This window comes from Microcebus murinus, chromosome 2 (genome assembly GCF_040939455.1).
Source record: "Microcebus murinus isolate Inina chromosome 2, M.murinus_Inina_mat1.0, whole genome shotgun sequence".
NCBI classification, from domain to species: domain Eukaryota; kingdom Metazoa; phylum Chordata; class Mammalia; order Primates; family Cheirogaleidae; genus Microcebus; species Microcebus murinus.
In genome coordinates this window covers 32,253,163-32,262,752 of record NC_134105.1, presented here as the reverse complement: position 1 = coordinate 32,262,752, position 9,590 = coordinate 32,253,163, and positions in this window count along the sequence as shown.

Genomic DNA, 9,590 nt, shown 5'->3' with positions numbered 1-9,590 from the left:
CTGTTCCTGGCTTTCCCAACTAAGTGTCCCCAATATCACCTTCCTTTCTTCCTCCCGAATTAATTTAGTAACAGAATTGTGGGGGGTGGGTGTGATAAATGGAAATCCTTCAGCCCTCCTGTGAAGTCCTGGCTTCTCTGGCACCATTTCTCTGCAAGCAGTCCCTGAGCCGGGTTTGTCCTTAGCCCTGTCTGGCTCTCAGTTCACAAGGACTAATGGACTTGCCTCCCCAGTCCCTGTCAAGGGCTGCCCGAGCTTCTGTCAGATCAAGTGAGAGAGGAAACACAACATTCATGGCTTTGGATGCCATATATACACTGATGACTTCAAAATTAACCTCTCTAACTGTGACTTCTTCCCTGGGCTCCAGGTTTGGGCAAATGACTGCCTTATTGACTTTTCTGCTTATGTGTCTAATAAGTATCTTCTACTTAAGACGACAACAATAAAATAAAACTCTTGGTTCTTTTTTTTTGGAGACAAAGTCTCACGTTGTCGCCCCAGGTAGAGTGCAGTGGAGTTATCATAGCTCATGCAACCTCAAACTCCTGGGCTCGAGTGATCCTCCTGCCTAAGCCTTCCAAGTAGCTGGGACTACAGGCATGTGCCACTATGCCTGGCTGATTTTTCTATTTTTGGTAGAGAAGGGGTCTTGCTCTTGCTCAGGCTGGTCTTGAACTCCTGATCTCAAGAGATCCTTCTGCCTCCCTGCGTACTAGGATTATAGGCATGAGCAACCACAACCCCACCTAACCCTGGATTCTTGTTCCCACCCCTAACCTGATTATTTTTTTTCTCAAGTCTTGCCACCCTCTGTAAATAGCACTATCGTATACTCAGTCACTCAAACTAAAACCCTCAGTAGTCCTCCATCCTTTCTCTTACTCTACATCCCAATAATCAGCAAGTGCTGTCAGATTTTCCTTCAGAATGTGCCCGAATCTAAACCCTTGCTCTTACCACCCTCATCCAAGTTTGGGCTACTGCAACAGCTTCCTGACTGGAGTCCCTCCAGATGATGGAGTGATATGTCTAAAATGCATGTCAGACTTCTTCACTCCTCTCTTAAAATCCTTTGAAGATTTCCCATTGCACTTAGAATACAGTTCTCCCACCTCTGGATGGCATGCCAGGCCCCGCCCAACCTGCTCCTGCCTGCTTGAATCTCATCTCCTACCACGTTTTTCTTCACTCTCAACTAGCCACGACAACCTCATTGTGTCTCTCATCTTGATCCTCACCATACTCAACTGCGACACTTGATCTTCTTCCTTGGGTTCCACAGTGTTAAATCCTCCTGGTTTTCTCCTACCTCCTACAACATTCCCTCTCAGTTTCCTTCTATGGTTGCTCTTTCTCGTGCTATTCCCCAGGTGTCCTTCCTTAGCCTTTGATATTGCCTGAGTGATCACATAGCTTCAATTCTATCTATATACCGGTACCTCCAAGACCTCATCACTCTCTTGAACTTCAAATTCTCGGTTACTTATTGGGTATCTCTTTTGTTGTTCACAGGCACGTCAAACTCACCAAATCCCAAACAGAACTATTACTAACTCCCACACACCCTTTCTGGATCTTTTCTTTCTCTATTTTGCATCTTGCATAGACTGCCTAGGCATCTAAGCCTGAAACCTGAGCGTTACCCTCATATTTTCATTCTCCCCCAACTTCTACACCCAAATCCTTACCAAGTCCTCCGTCTTCTCTAGGGAGGCAGTATATTAGTGGTTAAGAGTACAGAGCCCACCAGGGGCTTGTCCAGGACTGCCAGAGAGTTGGGATGGGGGCTTTTTGCTCCTGCGTGGGAGGAGGTCCAGCTACCTGTCCCTGTCATTTTCCCATTTTCCTCTGCATCCGCATAGCTGGAAATAGCTGCCTTCCCCAGTCCTTGACTTCTTTAGAAAATCACGCAGAAACTGGGATAGGCCTTGGGGAAAAGTGAGTCTGCTTGCTTTAGTTAAGGACTCCTGCAGGCTCTGTAAGGTCCAGCCCCACTCAGCAGGCTGAGGCTTTTCTGTTGGGATATAAGGCCAGAGTCCTGGCTTATAAGAGCTGGTACTTGACCTCTGGGCAGCCAGTGCTCAGAGAACTCAAGAGGTTGCTGGATGAGGACTGGCTTAGGCAGTAGTGTGTGCTAAACTGGCTCCCGGGTGAGAAGTGGAGGCAGGGAGAGTATTAATTTGTAGCATTTGCTGCTTTTTGTGGTGTTAAGTACTTCCATCAGGCCAGTCTCAGGCCACTAATGTGACGTCGCTGAGCAGTGGTTTGGGAAGAGAACTGGCTCTTGGCTCTTGTAGCCCACCCCTGTGCACTTGCCCCCATCTCCCCATCCCCCCACCTCTCCAGATCTCCCAACACCTGCTGGTTTTATCCAGTCAGAAAGTCTGGGACAGGCAGCTCTGGGCACCAGGATTCTCTGTCTCTCCATCTTTTCCCCAACATTCCCAGCCTTCTCTCTGAAATGAATGTTCCATTTGTACCCCAGCAGTGTGTTAGGACACTGTATTTCCCCCATACCTTTCTTTGTCGCTGTTTTTTTGAGCTTGCCATTCTGATAGTTGGCAAATGGTATCTCCTTACTCGGTGCTTTTTCTGAGGTTCAAATTTACTTTTATTCTTTCCCTGCTTAAGAGCCTTCCGTGGCTTCACGTGATCCTTTGCACTAACACTTGTCTCTTGATGGGGGAGCAGAGGGCCCTCACCACCCCTGCCTCTTCCCCTTGCTGCTCTCTCCGTGAAGCTTGGTTTTAGGTTTTCTAGTCTCCAAACTCAGCCCCCTTTCTTGCCACACGGTCTGCTTCCCTTTGCTTCCCAGGCACAGACGACACCCCCCCCCATCAGCCTGGGGAACTTTCTCTGTGATTCAAGACCTGTCCCCAGGTCACTACTTCTTGGGAGTCTTTCTGTTCTTTTTTAGACAGAGTCTTACTTTGTTGCCCAGACTAGAGTGAGTGCCATGGCATCAGCCTGGCTCACAGCAGGAGCTGGGTGGGAGTGGGCCTGCCTCTCCTCCCCAGCTCCGTCTCACGGTGTCCACCAGCTACCAGTAACCAACACTTGCTATCTGCCAGCACCAATGTGAACGCACTGCCTCATTTCATCATACAACAACTGTTAGGGGCCCTTGTCCCCACTTTATGGAAGAGAAAACAGGTTTAGAAGAGTAAATGAGTTGTCCAAAGTCGCTGTTAAAGGTGGGGCTGAGATTTTGAATTCAGGCCTGGTTGACTGCAAAACCTGTTCTTTTAACCACTACAGAGACACCTCTCACTAGGACCACATTATAGCTATTTCCATTTCATTCAGTTATTTAACTTTGTGTGCCTGGCACAGGGCCTCGTGTGAGTCTGTCCAGTGGTATGAGGTTGAATTCAAAACAGGCATCTGGAGAGGTTTAATTCAGGTAAATGGGGAAAGGACCAATAGAACGCAGCAGAAACCTTAAGGGAGAGAGCTGCAGGGGACCCCGTTTGGTCAGCCCTCTGTCCTCTGTCCTCCACGAGACATCCTGGCTCCTGAGCTATCCTCACTTGGGCTGCTAGACTCTCTCTGACCCCTTGCAAGGCCCCCTGAGAAAGCGGGAGGACCAGCCCCAGGACAGCCCTGGAGAGGGCCTGGGGTGAGATAGGAGGATGCACAGCCCAAGGGAGGAGCCTGAGATGCCCAGAGGGCCATGCAGGAAATCACCCCTTCCTTGGGGCCCTGGGGAATGACTGACTCAGGGCTGACGGGGGAAGTTGCTTTTCTGCGGCTAGAATGGGCTGCAGTGAGGCCCCTCGGATAAAGTGCTCACCATGCTCGCCTTCCCCAGCTGCCTGCCCAGTGAGGCTTTTCCTCTTTGCTTTTCCATCGCTTCTCTGGGAACAAGTCTGTGCTGCTGAGCTGGCTCTTGCTCCAGGCCATCTCCGTGAGAATGTGGCTATAGAGCAGAGTGAGTGCAGCAGTAAGAACTGAAGCTGGAATGGGCGAGGGCGGCCAGGCTGAGCATTTAGGACTCTGCTCTCTACCTGCAGGTTGCTGGCTTCTTGTAGTGGGGCTCTGGGTCCTTGTGGTGCCACAGCAGGCATGTGGGGGGCTTCTGTTGGGGAGGGTGCTTTTGGGACCCACCACCTGGCACGTGTAATCGACGTATTCGCGTTGAATTTGGAAGCGTACCCTGCCCAAATCTGGCCCTTTCCCGCTGTGCCAGTCAAGCAGCAGAGTACTGTGGCCAAGTGAGGGACTCCGAATATCTGTACTTCAATACCAGCTCTGCCACTTACTGGCTGTCAGACTTCAGCCAACTTACCTAACCTCTCTGAGCCTGTTTTCTCTTTTGTAAAATGAGGGTAATAATAGTAGCACTTACCTAACAGGGTTGTTGAAGATTGAATGAATTAATATGTGCAAAGTGCTTGGAACAGTGCCTGGCAATTAAGTACTTGTAAGCATTAGCTGACTTTATTCTTGTAGTGACTGGCATCTCCATCCAGCCGTCATGTGAACAGAAGCTTGCAGTAACTCTAGACTCTTCCCTCTCCTTCCACTCCCATTTCCAACCCCTTTCCATTCTTTCTCCGCAGGATATCTCCCAGTTCACCACGACCACACTGTCATTTCAACCGCAGTACTGTGGTAGTCATCACTGATCTCATGGCCTCCACTTTTTTGAAAAAACAGCTTTGTTGAGTTATAATTCACAAAACATACAATTCATCCATATGAAGGATGGCTCAGTGGCTTTTAGTATAATCACAGACATGTGCAAGCACTCTCAAGTTTAGATCATTTTTATCATCTCAAAAAGAAATCTTGTACCTTTTACTCTCACCCTCTTATCCCCTCAACTTCCTCCTAGCCCTAAGCAATCACTAATCTACTTTCTATCACTATAGATTTGCTACTATGGGAATTTCATATAAATGAAATATAACTGCCATGTGTGGTCTTTTGTGATGGGCTTCTTTGACTTAGCATGGTATGTTCAATGTTCATCTATGTTGTAGTGTGTATTAATACTTCATTGCCTTTTAACGGCCATGTAATGTTCCACTGTGTGGATATATACCATATTTTGTTCATCCATTCATCAGGTGATAGACATTTGGGTTGTTTTCATGTTTTGGTTGCTATGAATAATACTGCTATAAACATAATGGACATGTTTTTGTGTGGACATATATTTCCATTTCTCTTGGGTATATACCTAGGAGAGGAATTTCTGGGTCTTATGGGAATTCTATGTTTAGTTGTTTAAGGAACTGCCAAATTTTTTCCAAAGAGGCTGCACAATTTTACATTCCCACCAGCAGTGTATGAGAGTTCTGTTTTCTCCTTGCCAACACTTATCTTTTTGATTATAGCTATCTTACTGGATGTGAAGTGGTATCTTATTTTGGTTTTGATTTGTACTTCCCCATGACTAATCTTATTGAACAACTTTTCATGTGCTTATTGGCCATTTGTATATCTGTTCAGATCCTTTGCCCATTAAAAAAAATTGGGTTATCTGTCCCTTTACTATTGAGTTGTAAGACTTCTTTGTAAATTCTAGATACAAGTCTCTTATAAGATATATGACTTGCAAAATTTTTCTTCCATTCTGTGGTTGTCTTTTTGCCTTCTTGGTAGTGTCCTCTGATGCACACAATTTTTCAATTTTGATGAAGTCTAATTTATCTAATTTTAATTTTGTTACCTTTGGTGTCACATCTAAGAATCCACTGCCAAGTCTGAGGTAATGCTGATTTACTCCTATGCTTTCTTCTAAGGGTTTTTATAGTTTTGGCTCTTATATTTAGGTCTCTGATCTGCTCTGAGTTAATTTTTGTTTATGGTGTTTGGGTAGAGGTCCAACCTCATTCTTTTGCATGTGGCTATCCAGTTGTCCCAGCACAATTTGTTGAAGACATTCTTTCACCATTGAATAGCTTTGGCACCTTTGTTGAAAATCAGTTGACTGTAGACACATGGGTTTAGTTCCGGACTCTCACTTCTGTTCCATTGATCTATATGTCTGTTCTTACGCCAGTCCTACATTGTCTTGATTTTTGTTGCTTTGCAGTAAGTTTTGAAATCTGGAAGTATGAGTCCTCCAACTTTCCCCCTCTTTTTGAGATTGTTTTGGCTATTCTAGCTGGGTTCCTTGCAATTCCATATGAATTAAAAAATCAATTTGTCAATCGCTACAAAGAAGCTGGTTGGAATTCTGATAGGGATTGCATTGAATATGTAGATCAATTTGGGAAGTATTATCATTTTGCCAAATTAAGTCTTCCAATTCATGAACATGAGAAGCTTTTCTGTTCATTTAGATCTTCTTTAACTTCTTTCTATGATTTTTAAAATAATTTTCAGAGTATAAGTTTTACACTTTATGTTAAATTTCTATCTTATTCTCTTTAATGCTATTATAAATGGAACTGTTTTCTTATTTTCATTTTCAGACTATTCACTGTAAGTGTACAGAAGAAAATTATTTTTTGTATATTGATCTTATATCCTGCAATTGTTCTGAGCTTGTTTATTAGTTCTAATAGTTTTTTAGTGAAATCCTTAGGATTTTCTATGTACACTATCATGTTATCTGCAAATAGAGATAGTTTTACTTCTTTCTTTCTAGTCTGGATGCTGTTTATTTCTTTTTCTTGCCCAACTTCTCTGGCTAAAACCTCCAGTACAATGTTGAATAGAAGCGGGGAGAGCAGACCTCGTCTTGTTCCTGATCTTAATAGTGAAAGCATTCAGTCTTTCACTATTAAGTCAGTATGATGTTAGCTGTGGTTTTTTTTGTAAACACCCATTATCAGGCTGACAAAGCTTCCTTCTATTTGTAATATTTTTAGTTTTTATTTTAATCCTGAAAGGGTGTCAGCTTTTGTCAAATGGTTTTTTTTTCATCTATTGAGATGATAACGTAGTTTTTGTTTTTCATTCTATTGATATGTATTACATTAATTGATTTTCAGATGTTAAATCAACCTGGAATTTTTTGGGGTAAATCCCACTTTATCTTGGCGTGTAATCTTTTTTATATGTTGCTAGATTCTTTTTTCTCTTTTTTGAGACAGGGTCTTGCTCTGTTGCCCAGGCTGGAGTGCAGTGGTGTCATCATAGCTCACAGCAACCTCAAACTCCTGGGCTCAAGCAATCCTCCTGTCTCAGTCTCCTGAGTAGCTGGGACTAAAGGCATGCGCCACCATGCCTGGCTAATTATATGATGCTGGGTTGTGTTTGCTAGTATTTTGTTGAGAATTTTTGCCTCCATATTTATAAAAGATACTCGTCTGTAGTTTTCTTTTCTTGTGATATCTTTGTCCACTCTGGGTATCAGGGTAATACTGGCCTCACAGAACAAATTGGGAAACATTATTTCCTTTCTGTTTTTTGGAAATTTGCGAAGATTTTGTATTTATTTTTTAAATGCTCAGTAGAATTCACCAGCGAAGCCTTCTGGGTCTGGGCTTTTTCTTTGTGGGTAGTTTTTTTTTTTTTTTAAATTACTAATTCATTCTCTTTACTTGTTATTAGTCTATTTAGATTGTCTATTCCTTCTTGAGTCAGTTTTGTTAGTTAGTATCTTTCTAGGAATTTATCTATTTCATCTAAGGTATCTAATTTATAAGCACGCACCTCACCTGCACTCTTTCTTCTATATAATCCATTCTCCAGAGAGTATCCAGAGTGACTTTTTAAAAAATGCAAATCTGATCATGACACGCCTCTGCTTGCAGCTCTTGCATGGCCTCCCTGCCCGGAGGATACAGACCCATGTCCTCGGCGCTGCCTGAGAGGCCCGGCGTGGCCCGGCCTCCCTCTCCTCTCCTCTCACAGAGCTGAGTTCTCCTTCCTTCCAGCCACACGGAACTATCTGCAGCTCCTGAACATAACACGCGTCACAGGTGCCGTTTCCTGTGCCAGGATCGATTCCTCTGGTGAACTTCTGCTTCCTCTTCATGGCCCAGATAAAAACGTCAGTTTCTCTGGAAAACTTTCCTGCCCCAACTCCTGTTTAAGTGTTCCCCAGGTCCCCTCTGTCTCTCAGAGCACATCCACTGTATTTTGTTGTTTACATATCTGTCCCCATCAGGGACAACATTTTTTTTTTTTTTTTTTTTTTTTAGACAGTCTCACTTTGTTGTCCAGGGTAGAGTGAGTGCCGTGGCGTCAGCCTAGCTCACAGCAACCTCAAACTCCTGGGCTCAAGCGATCCTCCTGCTTCAGCCTCCCAAGTAGCTGGGACTACAGGCATGCGCTACCATGTCAGGCTAATTTTTTGTATATATATTTTTAGTTGGTCAATTAATTTCTTTCTATTTTTGGCAGAGATGGGGTCTCGCTCAGGCTGGTTTAGAACTCCTGACCTATAGCAATCCGCCCGCCTCAGCCTCCCAGAGTGCTACGATTACAGACGTGAGCCACCACGCCCAGACCAGGGACAACTTTTTAATCCCCACACCCTGGACATGGCAATATCCTTGCAGTGGATGTGGCTCTGAAATGAAGTTTTATTCTAGCAAATCCTATCTCCTCCATCCTACATAGCCTCCCATTTATTCCAGTTAATTTCTTCCTTTTAAATTTATCCCCATACTCCAATCATTCAAGTCTTTTCGGAATGCGGACTCTGATCGTCACCCCTCCCCTTCCTGCCTTGGAGCATAGTGATGTCAGTGACATGTGCTGAGCGCCGACTGTGGCCCAGGCCCCGCAGTGAAAGGCAGGCCTGTGTGAGGCAATTATTACTAACCCCACTTTTCAGAGGAGAGAATGGAAGCTCAGAGAGCTTAAGTGACTTGGCCAAGGCCACCCAGATCATGAGTGTTATAGCAGAGGCTTGGACACATGTCTGTGTGATGCCAGAATCTGTGCTCTGCCTGACAGTGTTAGACCTTCTTTGATTTCATCTGGTTCACTGAAAAAATGTGTGAGACGCAACCAGTCTTGTTTCTAAAGGACCAGGGGGAGAGAAATCTGAGGCCAGCCATGAGCCACCCAAAGGGTAGGAAGCCCGGAGGCCACACCGCATGGGGCAGTGTGGGACTAACTATCAAGACAAGGAGCAAGAGCCCAGGAAAGGAGCACCTCCTGGAGCACTCTGACACCCTGAGCAAGGCCAAGGAGTCCCAGCATGGTTGGCTGCAGTTGGGAGTGACCTCTGTCCTCCTCTCCCTTTTGGGCTCACAAGCTGGGCAGTCAGGTGGCTACCTGGAGCATAAGGAAAGGGACAGGAGCCTGAGGAGCTCAAGACGGGCCAGACTCTTGTGCCGAGGTGCCAGTCTGAGCGAGGCTGAGCTGCAGCCAGTCCTGGCGTGGACCACTCGGAAACAGCAAGGAACCTGAGGCTGGCAGCCACCCAGAGATTCAGGAAGACACGTTGGTGAGGGAAGCTGGAGAGCAGCGTGGGACCAGGGGAAATTGGACTTCTGATTAGGACAGAGGTGAGGGCTAGGGTACACGTGTAAAATGGGTCTTCTAGAACGTCTCCCATCCTGGAGAGGGCACCTCAACAGAGGGCTTGGGCCTCAGAGAGTGTAACTAGTAACAGTTTCTTTTCCTGGAAAGATCAGTTTGTCTCTTTTGGGCTTAATTCCCACCCCCCACCCCCA